The sequence below is a fragment of the Pan troglodytes genome, chromosome 6 (assembly GCF_028858775.2).
Source record: "Pan troglodytes isolate AG18354 chromosome 6, NHGRI_mPanTro3-v2.0_pri, whole genome shotgun sequence".
Taxonomy (NCBI): Eukaryota; Metazoa; Chordata; class Mammalia; order Primates; family Hominidae; genus Pan; species Pan troglodytes.
In genome coordinates this window covers 156847336-156869285 of record NC_072404.2, presented here as the reverse complement: position 1 = coordinate 156869285, position 21950 = coordinate 156847336, and the positions used below count along the sequence as shown (strand labels likewise).

At 44.6% G+C, this 21950-nt stretch overlaps 1 long non-coding RNA gene across 1 annotated transcript; it reads left to right on the top strand.

Annotated features, from left to right (window-relative positions):
• Positions 1–2711: 2711 nt before the first annotated feature.
• On the top strand, positions 2712–20131 carry LOC107971679 (uncharacterized). The gene is made up of 3 exons (XR_010158690.1): positions 2712–2812; positions 5615–5778; positions 19807–20131. It is a non-coding gene; the product is annotated as an uncharacterized LOC107971679 (long non-coding RNA).
• Positions 20132–21950: the final 1819 nt, after the last annotated feature.

The following is a 21950-nucleotide window of genomic DNA, read 5'->3' as shown; positions in this document are numbered from 1 at the left end:
AGCCTCCCAAAGTGCTGGAATTACAGGCATGAGCCACCACACCCAGCTCAGTTTTGGATACTTTTATTTACGTATTTATTTATTTATTTATTTAATTTATTTTTGAGATGGAGTCTCACTCTGTCACCCAGGCTGGAGTGCAGTGGCATGATCTCAGCTCACTGCAACCTCTGCTTCCCAGGTTCAAGCAATTCTCCTGCCTCAGCCTCCTGAGTAGCTGAGACTACAGGTGCACACAACCACGCCTGGCTAATTTTTACATTTTTAGTAGAGAGGGGGTTTCACCATGTTGGTCAGGCTGGTCTTGAACTCCTGACCTCAGGTGATCCACCCGCCTTGGCTTCCCAAAGTGCTTGGATTACAGGCATGAGCCACCATGCCCAGCCGATACTTTTATTTTGTAAGTGGAAATGGTGGGGAAGGAACTGCCTTTAACAATCTAGTGTTCAAGGAAGATCTAGGCCTAGAGACATGCACGTGTTTAAAGCTGTGACATTGGATTATATCACTAAGAGAGGGAGTTAGGAAGTCCAGGGTTCATATACAAAGAAGAATAAAGGATATAAAGGAATAAAGGATCATCTGCAAAAAGGACTGAGAAGTGTGGCAGGGCCCAGCCATTGGCCCTGGTCTCAAAGTCTCTGTCCTTAACAGTCCCTTTTTCCTGACCACGAACCTCTGTGGGCCTCCAGCCCTCTCAGCATCTTCTCTGGGTCTGGTAAGATCATCTGAGTCCTCTGCTCCTCCTGAGCCAGCAGTGGAGAGCTGGGAGTGCTGCCCCAGGCTCCCTCATCCAGCCACTTCCTCAGCGGATGCCTTATGACTGCTTCTTCTCACCCTGAAGAAGTGGGACTTTAGTTGGGAGCTGGGAGCTTCCTCTAAGGTATGCCCAGGTACGTGTGACATGAGCCCACCTTTCACTTTAACATTTGCAGGTTCCCCACTTCTCTCCCCTGCTCTTCACCTACAGGCATGCATGCACGCTCGCACATGAGCGTGCATACACACACACGCACATGTACCTGAGTGTCTGTCCCTAGGAATGAGAACCTATGTGATCTCTTGTCCCTGCTCTGTCTCTTCGTATCCCTCATATGCTTCTTTCTAGCACCCAATGAGATGAGTCTTCTCTCTGACATGGACTGTCCTTTCCTAAAATTTATCCATCTAGCCAGCCAGGCAGGGCTCTCGATGCATTAAAGGAAGAGTTCTAGAATTTAGAAATCCCTGCTCTTTTTCCACAAAGCCTAGCTTTCAAGAGAAAGCTCCTGATTAAGTGGTCAAGTGAGATTTGACACCAAAAGGTGCTTGGTTGCCTCTTAGTTATCCATGGCTCTCACCTTCTCCTTCCCTGGGGCAGTAGACTCCTTGGTTCAGACTTAGAGGGGAAAAGCTGAAAAGAATATGGGTTAAGGGAGAAATGGGCCACGTGCGGTGGCTCATGCCTGTAATTGCAGCACTTTGAGAGGCCAAGGCAGGTGGAGTGCTTGAGGCCAGGAGTTCAAGACCAGCCTGGGCAAGACTGCAAAACCCCCCTCTACTAAAAATACAAAAAATTAGCTGGGCGTGGTGGTGCACACCTGTAATCCCAACTACTCAGGGGGCTGAGGCATGAGAATTGTTTGAACTAGGGAGGCGGAGGTTGCAGTGAGCCTCCAGTAGCACTCCAGCCTGGGCAACAGAGTGAGACTCTGTCTCAAAAAAAAAAAAAAAAAAAAGGTCGGGGGGGGGCGCGGAAATGAAACTGTATCATTTTAATATTTTAATAATCAAAATATGATTCTCTTCCCAACTCAACCGTCTGTACCCAGATAACAATCCCCTTTTCCCTTTCACTTTCTACATATCTAAAAGAGAAGGTAAAGAGGGAAATTCTGAATGGAAAACTTTAGAGGCCACTGGCTGGGTAAGTAGGGCAGAGACCAAGTGAGGGCTGAGAAGAAAGGGAGCAGAGAGTGGACAGCAGGAGAGGGTAGATGAAGTCATTGGACAGACAATCTGAGCTGCAAATGGAAGGCAAGGAGGAGAATCTCAGAAGCTTCCTCCTTGGTCTTCACCAGGTTGGGAATGGGTTGCCGAAGGGGAGAGGGCATATTTTTAGCATGCAAGTTCCCCAACCCTGGAGTCAAGTTCAGGGAGAGGGCTGGAGAGCTCAGTTCCATGGCTTGCAGAGGGAAGCTGCAGGGAGTTGCTACTGAGCCCAACTGAGATTTAGCACATTGATTTTTGCCTTTATTTTTTTCTAGGTGCTGCGGTTTGTGATTGTGTGGGGAGGTTGGGGAGGACAGCCAAGGCTTTTAAAGGTGCCAATACTCTAGCAAGAAATAAGGAAGAGTGGCTGCTAAAAGAGCTGAGATTTTCCATTCTACCCTCCTGTGCCTCATTTTTCTTTTCCTCTTTCCACTTTCTTGGCTGAGCCTGCTTGTCAGTGAGATGATCAACAGCTGTGGGAAGCACAGAGTACTGGGAAGAGGGCTCCGAGCAGGAGTCGGGACATTTGTCCTGAGTGGGGCTGATGGCATAAACCTGACCTTGGCCGCCCAGCTCCTTGGCCCAGGTCCACCTTCCTTCATTCACTGTTTCACTCTCGTATCCACCGAATACCTATGCAGCGTCTACTATGGAGTGTCTACTGAAGTCAAGCACTAGGCATCCCATTGTGACAAAATAGACATGGTCCTGACCTCAAGGGGCTTACACTCTGGGAAGATAGGTAACATTGAATAAATGGCAAGAAACCAATATGTGATTACAGATCATTGATAAGTGCTGCAAAGGAAAACAAGAGGACTCTATGAAGGAGAATTACCAGGTAGAGGCTGCCTACTTTAGATAGTGGTCAGGGATGGTTTCTCTGAGAAGAGACATTTAAGCTAGAACCTGAAGGATGACATAAAGCAGAGGTGAGACCCGAATCACTACCCACAGGGATGGTGTGCCAAGGAAAACAAGAGACCATGAGGAAATGAGCTGGGACTCCTCATATCCAACAGAACAGATTTAGAGCGATGTTCCATATTTTTGGTTATGCTTATTCATTAACATCCACCTGCAAGGTTGCATCTATCAAAGGAAATACAGTATCTGAATATACAATGCCCTTGACATGTGCACATTAAGCTACATAGTGGTACATGTCTTCTACTTTTTAGTAGAACTTTCTAAATTAAAAGAATTTATGAATGATGTTATAAATGAGGAAGGCCAGGCGTGGTGACTCATGCCTATAATCCCAGCACTTTAGGAGGCCAAGGCTGGTGGATCACCTGAGGTCAGGAGTTTGAGACCAGCCTGGCCAACATGGTGAAACCCCATCTCTAATAAAAATACAAAAAATAAGCCGGGCGTGGTGGTGTGTGCCTGTAGTCCAAGCTACTCGGGAGGCTGAGACACGAGAATTGCTTGAACCCGGGAGGCAGAGGTTGCAGTAAGCTGAGATCATGCCACTGCACTCTAACCTGGGCCACAGAGTAAGACTCTGTCTCCAAAAAATAAAAATAAAAAAATACTTTAAATAAAAAGTCAAGAAGCCAAGATGCTTGTGGAATTAACTGTCTTCCTCATTTTCATTGGGGAAAGCCTCACATTTTTCATAAAAAATAGGAAACTGAGTGTGTTCCAAGATCTTCCTTATACAATGGTGACATTCTCATGTTGTAGCATTTGAGCTATCACCACCAAAGGTCATTAAATCCATGCTGTATATGTTTGTGACTATGGCCTCAAATATTCTTCTTTCCTTTTTTTTTCTTCCTAGTCTCTACCTCTATGTCCATCATTCAATAAATATTTAGTCAATCCTAATGTGTGCCAGGCAGCATTCTTGCTGGGAACACAGCATTAAACAAAACAGAACAAAACAGACTAAGTTCCTCTTCTCATGAAGCAGGGGCACAGATCATGGAAACCACTATCAGAACTTGGGATTTCATTTTTGGTAAGATGGCAATCATTTGGAGAGTTTGACTAATGTAATCTGATTTCCATCTTAAAATAAAAATGTTGTGACTGCAAATAGATAGTAGGGGAGCAAGGCTGGAAGCAGGGAGGGCAATTAGGAGACCTTTGTACCTCCATAGGGAAGAGAAGTTTGTAGCTTGGAACAAGGTGGCACAGCCTGATGCTAGAGGTAGCTGATTTCTGGACATATTTTGATGTAGGGCATACAGAATTTGCTAATGGACTTAATGTGGAGCATGAGAGAAAGAGATGACTTAAGACAAGCTTTATGGTTTCTGGTCCAAGAAATTGGAAAAATAGAATAAATGTTTATTGAAATGGGAGGGGCTTTGAGAGGAAGTTTTAGATTTGCTAGATTTGGAAGGCCTGTATTAAATTAAATAAGCAGGAGGCCATTTGCCTGAGGCTGTTTCTCTACTTTGACTCACTATGTAGCAAACTGCAAGCTAACTCAGCCAACTGAGTTAGCCAACTGATCAGACCATGTCCAAATAATGCAAACACCTAGCTGTAACCAATCAAGCTATTTCTGTACTCCACTTCCATTTTCTGTCTATAAGTACTCACTGCCCACTTTGCAGGGCAGTCTCCAAACCTCTTCTAGTTCTGAGTGCTGCCCAACTCATGAATCATTCTTTGCTCAAATAAACTCTGTTAAATTTAATTTGTCAAAAGTTTTTCTGTTAACACTGATTAGGCAACCACATGGAGATGTTGACAAGATGGCAAACCATATGTGTGCCTGGAACTTAACTAACACCTACCTCACTCATAATTTTATCCAGTTCCTTCTTGGCCAGCCCAAAGTCTTTTCTATCTTGTCATGACACTTCATGATGCCTTTGAATCTGGGAACTTCTATCCTCACTCCACACTTCTGAGTAGGTACAATTTCTTCTGAGTTCTCATGCTCCTCTTTCCTCCTAAATCAAAAGATGAACAGGTAGTTAGATGGTACCCTATGTTTCAAAAATGACCATTTAAATGCCCTTCCCACCTTACTTGCAATATCAACTTTTTTCCAGTATTCTAAGCTAAAGCAAAAAGTCTTGCTTAAGTTGAATTGCAGTTAAATAAACTAACTCTCAGGGCTTTGTTCTATTTCATGCTTACCAAGCAAGGCTCTGACAACAAGGTTTTTTATATACCTTGGTATGGGAAATGGGTATTTGGAACAGTGGAAACAAGTTATTTTTCCCCTGTAAAGATATACTAATGCTAACTTATAAACAATCTCTAAAGCACAGTGTCTCAACACAGTAACATTTTATTTCTTGTCCACATGACAGTCCAATGTGAGTCAGGCATCTCTCCTGGTGGCTGTCTTCCATGTGGTGACTTATGTATCCAGGATCCTTCTACTGTGTTTCTCCTCCATTGCAAAGTCCTTCACTTCCAGCACCTGAGACATTTTTTGGCTATATCTACAAGTGGCATATATCACTTCTGCCCACATTCACCTGGGTAGAACTCAATCACATTGTTTCACCTAACTGCAAGTGAGGCTGGGGAATATAGTCTCCCTATGTGCCCAAGCAGAAGAAACAGGATTGGTGAGCATCTAGCCCATCTATACCACTAACAGTTTATCCCCTCTAATAAATCAATACACTGATGATCTAGTTTTGTCTTTGTTCTCTTGCGAATGTTATAGTGTGACTCTACAACGTGTGATTGCTCCTGGTGAATCAAAAGGATAAAGCTGCTGATTCTGCAATTTGATAACCCAACCATGCTGACCTCAAAGTGTAGTCAATCCATGAAGTTCCTCCCACCACAGCTCATCCTGAACACTGCCCACCTGAGTCATCAAGAAAGGTTTAAGTACATTATCTGTGCTCTGTTTAATATGTCCGTGAAGTGTGTCCTAAATTTAGTTATTTCTAGGACCTCTTTCTAGTTTGCAAGTAAGCCAGGTTCTACTGCTGTCAAGTGTTACTCATGGCTAACTGAGGAAAAGGGGTTCAAAAACATTGAGAAGAAGAAAAGGAGGGAGAAGGCTGGGTTAATGGGGAAGGGGGGAAGGAGTGAGACCCCGGCTAAACAGTGAAGATAAAAACAGACATGTAAATGAGAGAACCGGAAGAGAAGGTAATGGTGAAAGTCAATACAGGAAGGAAAGGGGTTGTAGGGGACAAACACTGAGAGGGCAAGAACTTGGAGTAGGTGAAACTAAGGCGAGCGAGGAGGCTGAAGAGAGGTCAGCTGCAGCGGGAAAGAGGGAAGGGCCCTTTAAGAGACACATCAAGCCGCAGGTGTGGGCCACGAGGCTGGCGCAGGGCTGTCGCTTCACGCGCCGCAGACTCATCCAGAAGCGCCTTGGGAGCTGCGGAGCCCTACAGCCTCCATCCGGGCAGCAAAGCAGCTCACGTGTCCCACCCGGGAAGGGCAGGAGTGGGCGAGGAATGGTGGAGGGAAAGGAGGGAAAGCGGAGAAACAGGAGGGAGGGGGAAAGCTGCCGCTGCAGAAAAGAAAGGAGTAAGCCCCTTTGTGCTTGGCCTGCGAGGTGTTTCCTTCCCGAGCAGACTCGAAGCTGTCACCTCTCAGTCTGGGTTTGGAATAAATACACTCGCCCACCGAGAGATGAGGCGGCGCCTGGCCGCACCTGGGAGGTACCTGGTCGCACCTGGAAGTGCCTGGTCTCACCTGGCAGGTACCTGGCCGCTCCTTTCCTGGAGCCACGGGCACGGACCCCTCCCGGACTTTCTACTGCTCTGCAGGAGGATCCGATGACTGTGACCGACTGGGACACCGACGCAGGAATGCCCGGCGGGGTGGAGGGTCTGGAGACTGCAATTGAGGTACTCAAGAGAGGGCTGCCGGCGTGAGGAGCAGCAATGTCCACGGAATCGGCCATAAAGGATCAAAGGGGCCAGGCAGGCCCCTCTTTCTGGTTTTCTCCTCCGAACATTGGTCTCTGCGGTTTTCTTGGCAACATTTTCCAGCCGGCTGGCTAGTAGCAGACAGATCATGAGCAGAACAGGTCGCACCACTGGAGAGAACTCACGTGCTGGCTAGGGAGGGCACCTGAGGCCCGGTGGGGATCGGGGAGGGGGGTCCTGGAGGTTATTCCCTCCTTAGGGAAGCTTCCCAAAGCTGGGGAAGCTGTGGCCTTGTACCTCACTGAATGGTGTCATATTCCACTCCATCACTGCAGCCTGGATTCTCCTCTCCTCTCGTCCCCCCTCCCCCTCCTCCCCCCTCCCCCTCCCCCTCCTTCTCCCTCCTCTGCTCCCTTCCCCATCCCCCCTTCCCTTCCCCTCCCCTTCTCTCAGCTTCTCTCTTCTCTCTTTCTCTCTTGTTCTTCTTTCTGGGCCACATCTGAGACTTCTCTTGGGCCCACGGATGTTACCCAGTATACAGAGCACTTAATATAAAGGGCATCACTAAAGCCACCTCAATTGAAGGTTTCTTTCCTCAGGCATCTTGGATGACTTTCTTCTGTTACACTAAGTCTCCTCACTGCCAAACTCCATCCCAAGCCTGTGGGTTAAAAATGCACAATTTACAGTTGTTTAAAGCAACTTCTTCGTTGGAACTGCTGATAATACATTGCACAGTTCTAAAATAATGGAGCTGACGTTCCAAGCTCCCTAGAAAAACCACTTCATCACTTCAGTTACACATCAACAGTGACAGTAATGGTCCAATCTTGTTTCACTCAAATATCTAAGCATGGATTGAATGCCCTTTCCATGTACCCCCAGTTGTCACCCTTCTTTGTGGCTCTTTGGGCTGGGTTTCCTGAAGCTGGGGGAAGGCATGGGCAGTTGGTGTCGTCCCTGCTTCTACCTCTGTCTGCCTCTTGGAAGCTTTGGAAACCAAGGGTTTTGGGTTGCCTGAGTTGCCTGGGTCCACCAAGCACTTTCTGAGCTCATTCTTTTTTTTTTTGAGACGGAGTTTCACTCTTGTTGCCCAGGCTGGAGTGCAACGGTGCGTTCTTGGCTCACCGCAACCTCCGCCTCTGGGGTTCAAGGGATTCTCCTGCCTCAGTCTCCTGAGTAGCTGGGATTACAGGCATGCACCACCACACTTGGCTAATTTTGTATTTTTAATAGAGATGGGGTTTCTCCATGTTGATCAGGCTGGTCTTGAACTCCCGACCTCAGATAATCCGCCTGCCTCGCCCTCCCAAAGTGCTGGGATTACAGGCATGAGCCACCGCGCCCGGCCCCTGAGCTCCATTCTTATAGACCTCTTCTTCCTTTTAGTTCTCGCTCTGTTTCCTTCTTGCTCGTAGGGTCTCCTGGCCCTTCCTTTACTCTAATTCCACTTATTTTAGCAACTCTGTAGCCTGCTTTCTGGAACAACTACACAAGGGAGTTATCTTATCTTCTCACAGCTCCAGTCCCTGGCCTTGGCAATACTGGGCTTACCTGGATGCTGCAGGGCCCAACCCTGTCACCACATTACCTTGACCTACAGTGTCTAGCAGGCTCCCGGAAGCTAGCATCCTCTGTTGCCAAGTCCCAGCTGGGTTCTGCTTATAAATGAACATGCTTAAGAAGTTGAGTCTATTTGCTATTCCAGAGACACAGCCTAATTTCCACCTTAGTCTCAGTTTCTACTCAGGATACTGCCACTCTGAAGGAAGGCTGTGGAGCTGAGCTCCCAAAATGACTGTCTTTAGATAATAGAGTGCCTTGTAGACTCCCAGAGCTTGACTTGACCTTAGACATCCTCTAGTCCAGTGGTTCCCAAAGGACATGCGGAGGATTAATAGAGCTGAAACATGACAGTGAGAGGAAACCAACAGTGTTTCCAAGCATCTGTAACGTTCAGGATAGGTAGACCAGGAAAATGGTTCCATGCCCAGCTGATCATCAGGGTCACAGGGGAGCTGGGTTACCAAGTTTCTGCTCAGTGTACCTTTCCCTTCTCTACTGAGGTTCTGTAAAATGTTTTGTTTTGTTTTGTTTTTGAGAAGGAATCTCTGTCTTGTTGCTCAGGCTGGAGTGCAGTGGTACAATCTCGGCTCACTGCAACCTCCGCCTCCCAGGTTCATGCGATTCTGCTACCTCAGCCTCCTGAGTAGCTGGGATTACAGGCACCCGCCACCATGCCCAGCTAATTTTTCTCCTTTTAGTAGAGACGGGGTTTTGCCGTGCTGGCCAGGCTGGTCTCGAACTCCTGACCTCAGGTGATCCTCCTGCCTCGGCCTCCCAAAGTGCTGGGATTACATGCATGAGCCACCGTGCCTGGCCTCTAAATTGTTAATTATTTCTTCAAATTCTTTGTTCACTTGTTCTTCTGAAATTTTCTATCCTCCCTACTACTTTTTTGGTGGTTTTCTCCTTCCTCTTTATTTACTCTATTTCCTAAAATTCTCTGCTTTTCCACCCACCAATTGAGTCCCACATAAATAGCATAGGATAGCATAGAAATCATCATCACTTTATATTTACCATGTATCTTCATATTTATTCTCATTGATGCTATCTTCTAAAGAACATACCATCCAGATAAGTTCTCCTTCTCTCCCATGCTCAACTGGCACACAATGGCATGTCTATGAATGTACACATGTAATAGGATGTTTAATACCAGTCTTCCTGAGGTCTATTGTTTCCACCAAATCCCTAAAGATAGAGAACAATGGAATAGATGTCATGTTCCCCATATACTAGAAGGTGTTGAACCACATGCAAAATACCTCACGAGCTTAAGAAACCAGTGTTGCTGCAGTTAGTCCATCACTTGCCATTGTCCCATGGAAGGAGTCATCCATACACTTACAGAGTTTTGATGCTGATATGGTTTGGCTGTGTCCCCACCAAATCTCAACTTGAATTGTGTCTCCCAGAATTCCCATGTGTTGTGGGAGGGACCCAGGGGGAGGTAATTAAATCATGGGGCCAGTCTTTCCTGTGCGATTCTCATGATAGTGAATAAGTCTCATGAGATCTGATGGGTTTATCAGGGGTTTCCACTTTTGCTTCTTCCTCATTTACTCTTGCTGCCACCATGTAAGAAGTGCCTTTCGCCTCCCGCCATGATTCTGAGGCCTCCCCAGCCATGTGGAACTGTAAGTCCAATTAAACCTTTTTGTTACCAGTTTTGGGTATGTCTTTATCAGCAGGGTGAAAACGGACTAATACAGTAAATTGGTACCAGTAGAGTGGGACACTGCTGAAAAGATACCCGAAAATGTGGAAGTGACTTTGGAACTGGGTAACAGGCAGAGGTTGGAACAGTTTGGAGGGCTCAGAGGAAGACAGGAAAATGTGGGAAAGTTTGGGAATTTCCTAGAGACTTGCTGAATGGCTTTGCCTAAAATGCTGATAGTGATATGGACAATAAGATCCAGGCTGAGATGGTCTCAGATGGAGTGAGGAACTTCTTGGTAACTGGAGTAAAGGTGACTGTTGTTATGTTTTAGCAAAGAGACTGCTAAAGCTAGAGCATTTTGCCCCTGCCCTAGAGATTTGTGTTATTTTGAACTTGAGAAAGATGATTTAGGGTATCTGGCAGAAGAAGTTTCTAAGCAGCAAAGCATTCAAGAGGTGACTTGGGTACTGTTAAAGGTGTTCAGTTTTGTAAGGGAAGCAGAGCATTAAAGTTCAGAAAATTTGCAGCCTGACTAAGTGATAAAAAAGAAAACTCCATTTTCTGGGGAGAAATTCAAGCGGGCTGCAGAAATTTGCATAAGTAGCAAGGAGCATCATGTTAATGCCCAAGATCATGGGGAAAATGTCTCTAGGCCATGTCAGACCTTCACGGCAGCCCTTCCCATCATAGGCCCAGAGGCCCAGGAGCAAAAAATGGTTTCGTGGGCCAGATCCAGTGTGCCTGTGCTGTGTGCAACCTAGGGACTTGGTGCCCTGTGTCCCAGCTGCTTCAGCCATGGCTGAAAGGGGCCAACATACAGCTTGGGCTGTGGCCTCAGAGGGTGGAAGCTCCAAGCCTTGGCAGCTTCCATGTGGTGTTGAGCCTGTGGGTGCACAGAAGTCAATAATTGAGATTTGGGCCAGGCACGGTGACGCATGCCTGTAATCCCAGCACTCTGGGAGGCTGAGGCAGGAGGATCACCTGAGGTCAGGAGTCAAGACCAGCCTGGCAAACATGGTAAAACCCTATCTCTACTAAAAATATAAAATTAGCTGGGCATGGTGATGCACGCCTGTAATCCCAGTTACTCGGGAGGCTGAGGCAGGAGCATCACTTGAACCCCGGTGGCAGAGGTTGCAGTGAGCCAAGATCATGCCACTGCCCTCCAGCCTGAGCAACAAGAGTGAAACTCCATCTAAAAAAAAAGAGTTGAGGTTTGGGAACCTAGATTTCAGAAGATGTATGGAAACGCCTGGATGCCCAAGTGAAAGTTTGTTGCAGGGGCAGAGCCCTCATAGAGAACCTCTGCTAGGGCAGTGCAGAAGGGAAATGCGGGGTTGGAGCCCCCACACAGAGTTGCTACTGGGGTACCACCTAGTGGAGCTGTGAGAAGAGGGCCACTGTTCTCCAGACCCCAGAATAGTAGATGCACTGACAGCTTGCACGGTGCACCTAGAAAAGCTGCAGACACTCAATGCCAGCCCATGAAAGCAGCTGGGAGGGAGGCTGTACCATGCAAAGCCAAAGGGGCAGAGCCGCCCAAGACCATGGTAACCCATCTCTTGTATCAGTGTTGCCTGGATGTGAGACGTGGAGTCAAAGGAGATCATTTTGGAGCTTTAAAATTTGATTGCCCCCTTGGATTTCAGACTTGCATGGGCCCTGTAACACCCTTTGTTTTGGCCAATTTCTCCCATTTGGAAAGGCTGTATTTACCCAATACCTGTACCCGCATTGTATCTAGGAAGTAATTAGCTTGCTTTTGATTTTACAGGCTCATAGGCGGAAGGGACTTGCCTTGTCTCAGATGAGACTTTGGACTGTGGACTTTTGGGTTAATGCTGAAATGAGTCAAGACTTTGGAGGACTGTTGGGAAGGCATGATTGGTTTTGAAATGTGAGGACATAAGATTTGGGAGGGGCCAAGTGAGGAATGGTATGGTTTGGCTGTGTCCCCATCCAAATCTCAACTTGAATTGTATCTCCCAGAATTCCCATGTGCTGTAGGAGGGATCGAGAGGGAGGTAATTAAATCATGGGGGCCGGTCTTCCCTGTGCTATTCTCATGATAGTGAATAAGTCTCACAAGATCTGATGGGTTTATCAGGGGTTTCTGCTTTTGCTTCTTCCTCATTTTCTCTTGCCGTCACCATATAAGAAGTGCCTTTTGCCTCCTGCCATGATTCTGAGGCCTCCCCAGCCATGTGGAACTGTAAGTCCAATTAAACTTCTTTTTGTTACCAGTTTTGGGTGTGTCTTTATTAGCAGTGTGAAAACAAAATGATACAGATGCTTTGCACTCCTCTCAAATCAGCAGGCATTGCTGGGATCACTCAGAGAGCCTGACATGTCTCTTAGGGAATATTAGGAACTAGTATCTAATACTTGCTTGAAAATATAAAAGAAAAAGGCTTGAAGTGGCAGAGCAGAGATTGAGAGGCAGAGACAGAGACACAGAGAACTGCCCTGGGAGCAATGTGTGCTTGCACGTGTACCTGTAGAGCAATGATGTTTCCTGGTGGACCATATGTGTGATATGCTGGATGGAGATGACCCAGAGTCATCTGCAAAGGGACCTGGCCCACAACCTCTGCCTGGTGGGATGAACTGAACCAGCAGAGGGGTATACCCTTGCAGTGGAGAGCCTGAGTGTTGGAAGCTGACACAGCCATTGTGGGGAGTCAGCACCTGGTCTACTACGACACCATTGGGAGGCTCTTGAGGGCCATCTCAGAGAAACTACAGAGATAAAGTTTGAGTGAAGAGTGTGCTTGGAAATTCTGCAAGGCCAGAGGCCACCAACTGCACAGCAGCCAGAAACTGTACCCTTTCCTGAATCCCTTTATCCATCCTCATCAGGGCCAGAAATAGCAGCTAGCAAGTAGTTAAGAGCCAGTAGAGAAAGAAAAGCAGCCATCTGCCCCAGTCCTGTTCGGCAGGCAGTACAGAGTTGAGGGAGCAGCAAAGCTTCAGATGGGATTAAGTATTATCTGGGACTGGGCATATTAACTATGAGAAGAAACTTACTCTCATGACTAACAGGATGAGACAAATCTGAAGACCTGCCCAGGACTTGCCAGGCCCAGGGCAAAAACTAGCCTCCAGAGCAGATTGAAAGGGACACAAGGGGAGTTGAGTTCAGTGTAGCGAGGACTCATAACGGCACACAGACAATAATGAGCAGGGGAGCAGATATGAAAACATTCACTGACCTACAATTAAAATAAATGGGAAAGATGTGGACTTTCTATTTTGACTTGGTCATTCTCACTGCAGTCTTTACTATGACCAGAGGTTGGGCTTACAGCCCGACAGTGGTGGATGCTTTTTAGCTTCCAGGTACTTGATTGCCATTAGGTGCCCTGCCACTGATGAAATGGGAGGTGACTTGGTTATGGATTTATAATCCAAACCACTAGGCTTTCTATAGAGTGTTGAATAGCATGCTTTTCTGCTCTGTTATATTTTTGCATAAAAATACAAATCTTCAATAAAACCAGATCAGCATAAACTAGTACTAGCAGAACATAAACTATTGTTTTAAATCATGAATTATCTATTTCTGTAAGGAAATAGGAATATCTAGATATTTTCTTTCTAGTCCAGAGATTCACATATGCCTAAAAAAATATGTTAGGACCTTGTTAAAATACAGGCCTAGGCCCTGTCCACAGCGATTCCGGGTTGATAGTCTTGGGACAGGACTCAGGAATCTGCATTTTGTTAAGCGCTCAAAGTGAATCTGATGTCTTTTGCAATTTAAGAAAGATTGTTTTATTGGGTACAATATACACTACCCAGGTGATGGGTGCATTAAAGCGTCAGACTTCACCACTATACAATTCATCCACATAACCAAAACCACTTGTACCCCAAAAGCTATTGAAATAAAAAAGAAAGATTGTTTTAATTATTAGTGATGATATTACCACTCTTTGTTCAGTCTAACCCTTTGCTTTTACCTTGTACTTAAGTGGGACTAGTTTACTTTGAATTTTTTAGGTTAACACTGGAACATTTTGAGGAGCATTCAGCTTTAGCAAATTTATTAGACATCAAACCTATGAACACTTCTCTCATATAGGAAACTAATAAATTTGTTCTATTTACCTGACTTCAAGTTTATTAGAATACATATTTGCCTATTTTTTTGTGGCTCCTTTTCTTCAGGTGACAGAAATAAATAAAATGACCAGTTAAATTGTAGCTTCACCATGGTTTCCCTGCCAGAACTACTGTACCAATCAATAACAAACAAAACTGAAGTGTATTCACTAAACACTTTCCAAAGTACAGATCACACACACGGGATTAAATACAAGTCTGCCTCTGATATATGTACTTTAAAAGCTTGGGGTTTAAAAATCTAAGCTATCCCAGTTCATTTAATTGGAATTTAACAAGATTTTTAAACAGATACAGTAATTTCTTCACACACTCAGAGATCGTCAGAAACAGGTGTGATTAGAATAGTAAAAATCAGGAGGGAGGAAATCTATCTAGTTCAAGGATTTAATCAGAGGCTCCAGTCAATGACCTATAAGGTCTTTTCTTCTAAAATTCTGCCATTTGTTTTTCTCTATTAAATTTCTTCCTGGCTCTTGCTCATCATTCCAGCCTGTTGAGAACAGTTGAAGTCTGGGTTTTGTCTTCTATCGTATTAGCTATTCCCCTAACTTCCAAATTGATACACATACGTATGAAGAGGTTCTTTCAATCTGGTGATTAAAAACCCAGACCAGGACAGATCTGTAACTTTACCACAGTGCAAATAGACCTATTCTACAAGCAACACATACATACATTGCCCCAACTTGCACATGAAACTTCAATATATAGCTATAATCACACAGAAAAAGACAGCAGAAAAGTAGCAAATATTTTATTCCCTATAGTTGGTCAGAGACACATAGTAGGTGTGAGTTAGGGTTTATTAGAATACAAATTTGCCTATTTTTTCATGGCTCCTTTTCTTCAGGTGACAGAAATGTGCCCCCACATTGAGGGTTGGGGCATCAGGATGGGACTGGAAGAAGAGTCTACGAAGGACCTCAGGACATTCATAATAATCATGAACAAGTACATTGAGTTGACTTTATTTAACAGTGGCCACGCTTCCTTCACTATGCTAACACTGTGTATGCATTATCTCATTCATCCCCACAACTCCTTATAGGAGAGAACTAGTGGCTACCAGCATAGGCTTTGGCACCAAATGGCTTGGATTTGAATCTTGACTCTGGTACTTACTCGTTGAGGCCTTGGGAAAGCTACTCTCTTCTTGAAAAGCCTCATTTGAAAATGACAATAGTAATAGCACTACTTGTGGGCTTGTGCAATTAGGTAGGGACTCTAGCTGCTTTAACAGGTGAGCCCTTGAATCTTCCTGGCTTAGTATAATAAAGGTTGACTCCATGTGTAAAATAGTCCAAATGAGTATTCAATGGGCAACCTTCCACATGGAAATTCAGTTCATGTTCCTTCCATTTTGTGGTTCTGCTAACTGCCAGATAGAGGAAGATCGTCTGGAGAAGAGCTGGGTGGATGAGGGGAGGGGTTATGGATCAGACCTAAAGGCAATACACTTTGCACTATACCCCGGACCCACTTATGTCAAGGCAGGCTGAGAAATGAAGTCTCTGTGTCTAGGAGGAAAAAGAAATGAATTTGGTCTCTTCCATACTTGTTGGTAGATTAAACATTAAATTCCTTGGAACAGTACCTAGCACCCAGTAAGTGCTCAATAAATGATAGTGATTATTACCATTTATGTTGTGCCAGTAATGGCTGTCTTTTTATCTTTTTTCTTTTTTTTTCTTTTTTTTTTAGACTGAGTTTCGCTCTTGTTACCCAGGCTGGAGTGCAATGGCACGCTCTCAGCTCACTGCAACCTCCGCCTCCCGGGTTCAAGCGATTTTCCTGCCTCAGCCTCCCGAGTAGCTGGGATTACAGGCATGCACCACCATGCCCAGCTAATTTTTTATCTTTAGTAGATACGGGGTTTCTTCATATTGGTCAGGCTGGTCTCGAACTCCCTACCTCAGGTGATCAGCTGCCTTGGCCTCCCAAAGTGCTGGGATTACAGGCGTGAGCCACCACAACCAGCCAGCTATATTTCTTATATGTCTTCCTGATGCCTATGACCAGCTGTCTTAACCTTTCTCTTTAGAGTTCCCTCGGATTTAGCCCGTTGGACTGGTGATGCCTGGGGGATTCTCTTCATAATTATTGGAAACCTCCAGGCATTAAAGCTGGCTCTGTTCTATGGACACCAACCCCGGCCTCTTTTCTGAACCTTAGTAGTCACTGGAACACTAGCAGGATATGAGAGTGGGGACAAGACTGGGAGAGGTGGTGTGGGTCTGGACTGCCCCCTGAAGATCCCTGTAGCCTTGGCATGGCAGAGCCCCTCCTGCATTCCCAATATGCTGGAGGCTTTCGCAAAAACCTTTGCATGACAGTCCATGATTTAAAGTTTGCCTCTGTGCCATCATTTAATCAATAATGGGGCAAGCGACTTAATCTATATCCCCCTAACCTCCCAAAACTCGTAAACATAGTCTGACTAAAATGTTTCCAAGTGGGTGGGGTACCAGGCCTTTGAATATGATAGTGTAGGTATTTTTTTTCTATCTTGGGTAAAATATTTGCAATGCATGGAACAAATTGAACTGTGACTTTTGTTTTGCAGTTGATGTAGTAGATATAAATAAACTTTGAAAAATTGATTATGCTTTTGTTAGCATAACAAAATGGTTAGGATATGCACTTGAATTCCAACTCTGTAACTTACTAGCCTTGGGACTATGGACAAGTTATTTAATTACTCCAAATCTCAGTATCTTTATCTGTTAAATGTGGATAGTAACAGAACATATACCGTAGAGTGGTTTTGCACAGTACCTGGCAATAGTAAACTCCAGAAAGGGTAGTTTTTATTTTTGTTATAATGATGACCAAATACACACACAACCCCACACTCCTTCCCTGTAATGGTGAGGGACAGATACATGTGTTCCTCATGGCTCCCTTAAGGCCCTGAATACTCTAACTGGGGTTTTGAAGAATATTTTGAAAGAGTTGCCTGTGGCATTCTAACTCTGCATTTTTCCCTTCATAGAAGCATCTATCTTCCCTCATTATCTTCTTTACACATCTAAGAGGGAGACACCCCAAACAGCTAAGGTTATTATCTAAGCAGTGTGCCATTATACAGAGGCTGAGGGCTTCAAAAGGTAGGTGTTTGTTGGGTGAGCGATGCAGATGTGAGAGAACCTCCCAAAGCAAAGCCTGGTTGAGGCTAGGGCTAGAGAATCCTAAGTGCAACCCATGTCTCACTCAGTCTCCTTGTTAGTCTGCATGACGGTTCTGTTTGTTGAGAAAGGGCTCCCCACTTAGCCTCAAAAGTCTCTCTGAGGATCTGGACAGTCATGGGCTCTTATCCTAGAGAAATGCATTCATGGTCACTCACAGAAAGGTTTGCAATCAATTTCAAGACTCCCATGGGGCCCATCTGTGGATCTCAGATCTAGACGCACTCTTCATATGGCCCATTTGTTTTTGTATGTGGGGAAAATCAGCGCCCCAAAAGCTTAGCAGAGGTTGCACATGGTGGACCCTTCCAAGAGATGATGAGACTACCTTAAGGCAGCAGCACAGAGGAGAGAAAAGAGGGGACTCACTTCAGTGCATAAAGACTCAGGCACTCTGGATATTGGGTGGTGGTGAGGCAGAAGGAGGTTCCAAGGATGACTCCAAATTGCTCAGTTTAGTTGACAGGCTGGTGCCATTCACTGAGACAGGGAATGCAGGGAGGGAAGGAGGACAATGATTTGACACACCTGTGGGATATCTCATGGGGATATCCCAGAGGTGGTTAAATCTGTATTGACAGACAGTTCTGGAGAGAGCTACAGAGAGATTTGGAGGTCAGCATTTTATCAGAGATCATTGAATTTATGGGACTAGATGAGAAATCGCAGGAAGATTGTATGGCATGGGAGGAGGCCAAGGTCAGAGTCCTGAGAAACACTGACAGGGAAGGCCACGTTTCCCGAACCTCGGGCATTTGCAAACCCCAGGCTCATGTCACCTGTGCTATGATTTTCTGGGGATTTTTTTCTCCATTCAGTTCTCTTTGTTTTGTAAGTTTTGAAAGGGAACATGTTATCCCTATAATAGATGAGAAAGTAGTATCAATTGTCATAAAGAGAAAGTAATCTTAAAATATCTACCAATGGAAATGAAAAACCAAAACCTCCTTTTCTACATTTCTGCTGGTAACTATTGGCCAGAGAAGGCTCTACATCTAGACTGCTCTCTCTCTGTTTTTAGAAAACGAAGATGAGCAAGTGTTAGAGAGGTGTTAAAGACATACTAATATGAAACTGAGACTTTCTCTTTGTTTGAATCAGAAAAATTAGAAGAAAATTTAAAAAGCATCAACTTTCTCACTATAAAACTTGTGTTTTATTAGTGTTGAAGGCTCAGATACAGAAGGTACAATTTTACGCAGCATACGCAGCTCTAGTTGTGACCTTGTACCATCTAAGATGATCTCTTCTGCCACCACAGTATGAATCTCTCACTTGGAAAAACCAGGAGAGATGGAGTCATAGTATCTGGGAGTGGAGAAGTCCAAAGAGGGAGTGGTCAGTGTCCAAGGCTGCACAGAGGCCAGGCAAAGTCAGGACTGAAAAGCAACCCCTGGATTTGACAACTAAGGATCATCGGTGCCTTTGGCAGAGTAAATTTTAATGGCATGGTGAGGGGTGAAAGGTAGAATGTAGCAGGTTGAAGAGTGAATGGGAGATGACAGTGGGAAAAATTAGCATGAGGAGCTTAGCTGTGAAGGAAAGGAGAGAGATAAGGCGTTCAAAGAGATGGTGTTTTGCTTATTTTTGTAAAACACGGGAGATATTCGAGCATGCTTTTAAGTATTACGGAAGGCAGTGGATGCACAGCTGTAAGTACTGGAAAGGGGATAACAGATGAAGCAAGGTCTCGGTTTGGGGGAAGATGGGAAGGGTTCGGATCAAGAGCACAGGTGGACAGACCAACTCAGAACAGAAAATGGGTCATCTTCTCTTAGCTTTGAAGGTACAAGGTGAGGACACGTGCAAGCCCAGGTGATTCCTTGAGTATAGGAGTGGAAAGTGAAAGGAGTTTACATCTGGAGCCTAGTTTTCCTCTGCTAAGTAGCAGGTGAGATTTTATCTGGGGACAGAGAGAGAGAGAGAGAGAGAGCATGAGAGACTGATTCTAAGGAATTGACTCACATAATTGTGGAGGCTGGGGCAAGTCCAAAAACCTGCAGGGTAACCTGGCAGGCTGGGGACCCATAGAAGGGTTAATGTTGTGACTTGAGTCCAGAGGCAATCTAAGGCAGAATTCCCTTCTCCTTCTGGGGACTTCACTCTGTTTTCAAGTAAGGATTTCTTCAACTGATTAAATGAGGCCCACCTGTATTACAGAAGGTAATTTGTTTTACTCAAAGTCTACTGATTTAAATATTAACCTCATCTTTAAAAAAATATTTTTACAGCAACATTCAGACTGGTGTTTGACCAAATATCTGGGCACCATGGCTTAGCCAAGTTGACACATAAAATTAGACCATCACAGTGTATTAATCATCCCATTTATACCAATAGTGAAAATATGAGATCATGTAGATAAGGAGAAGACTATAAAATGTGGAGAGAATGTGGATTCTAGGAGGTTCTTGGTGGTAGTACGTGCTCTGTTGACTGAATTTTCACTCTCCTTTTTTTTTTTTTTTCTCCTAATAAATTTAAGATTTCACCTGATTCTTGGCCACAAAGTTTCAAGGGAACCAGAGCTAATGAAGACAGCGTGGAAGGGCGCCGCTGAGACCTACCTGTGGGAGTCCACCTCACCTTGAAGAACAGCTACCATTGTAACACAGATGGATAAACCCCATGAAAGTGAACTTCCTAAATGCAAATTCTGATCTTGAAGCCCCAGTTGGCACATCTACTGGAGACCCTCCCAAGCAACAAGATGTAGATGCTTTAGAGATAACAAACTATACAAGTTGTCTTCCATTCTTTCTCCTTCCTCTATTTTCAACACGGATAAAATACATATATATTTATCTTGCTGAGCTCAGTAGGATTATTTAGCTTTATTTTCATGGCTGCCTTTTCTTAATGTAATAGAATTTCCATTCGAGCTTATTACTTCCTTCCGTCACAAGCCTGAGGTCCTTTCACACCCATCCTGTCCTTGGCAAAGATCTTTGGAAAGCAGCCTGGGACATACCTAGTGGTAAGCCACCTGCTCTGGGTTGAGGGCGGATCTATTCTGGTCAGAGGCTTTGTGATCTGGACAAAGGAATTGAGTATGTGGCTGTCAAACTGTCAGGCAATACTAAATTTGGCTGGCCAGCTGAATTCTAGCAGAAAATCATGCAAAATAAGGTTTAGCAATTGGGGAAAAATGGCCCACAGGAAAAACAAAGGGATGAAATTCCGTAGGACTACACGGCCATAGAATTCTAACTTGAGGGCTGCAACCAGCTATGTGACCTTGTAGTACAAGGACCAGTCTTCAGATACAAAATAGAGTTTGGAGTTAAAGGGATCTTTGAGAAGAAGCCATTATCCACCCCCTCCTCCCAATTTTATATGCCCTAAGAAAAAGGTTTCTTTCAACTTAGGAAGGTATGATTCTTGAAGTGCACTTCCTCCGAGTTTTCCTGAGCCTCTCAATCAAAATGACTTGCACCTGCCCATCCATTCCCATCGGCTTATGCTCCTACCCTGCAGTATTGGCTTCATTATGCCTCACCTTGTACACCTGTCTGATTCCTCTCCTAGATTATCAGCACCTTGACAATAGGCTCATATCTTGTGTATCCCTGAATTTCCAGGGACAATGATAGTGCCTGCCACATAATTGATGGTCAATAAATTTTGGTTAAATAGTAACAAGAAACTCCCATTTAAAAAATGTGTTATCGTTATCATTCTCAATCTGGATGCTCTCCTCTATACACAGTTTTATTCAGTAACTCTCTTAAAATTGTAAAGGTGAGAAATTAAACACAGTTTCCCAGGTCTTTGAGCAGCACGAGATACAGGGAGAAAAAAAATGCTTTGTGCTTGAATACTTTACTTCTGGTTGGAGAAAATAAACACTGCACTGGATTATTTTTAAAGATACATCACATTACGTTTGTGATCAACTGAAATGCTAAGATATTTGCATGTGGATTTCTGCCAAGCTGCTTTTCTCCCATTCTTCATGTGTGTGATTGATCTTGAACTCAAATGGTAGGAACTTTATATATATTTTTGTTTTAACTCAAGGTAAAGTCTGACAAAAATCACGTTAAATTTGATGCTGTCAGTGAAGACATTAGCAATCCTTCCTGGCTTAAGGTCACTGGCAAATTCGATATACATATCTTTTGTGGGGTTTTTTTTGTTGGTTTTTTTAAGACAGGGTCTCACTCTGTCACCCAAGTTAGAGTACAGTGGCTTGAAAATGGCTCACTGAAGCCTCGACCTCCCAGGCTTAAGCAATCCTCCCACCTCAGCCTCCTGAGTAGCTGGGACTACAGGCATGCACCACAATGTCTGGCTGAATTTTTTTTTTTTTTTTTTTGTAGAGATGTGGTCTTCCTATGGTTCCCAGGCTGGTCTTGAACTCCTGGGCTCAACCAATCCTCCCACCTTGGCCTCCCAAAGTGCTGAGATTATAGGCATAAGCCACAACATGCAGCCGTCTTTTCCATTTTTATCCCACTCTTTGACAATGTTGGAAGGATTAGGACTAGCTCTAATAAGAGTCACCCCCTTCATATTGGGTAATCAACCAACAGCTAGAAATGTACACTGAAATACTACCAGACATCCCTTATTTTACCATTTTATCCACAAAGATCTTACAGATGACGTTTTAAAAACATTGTCTAA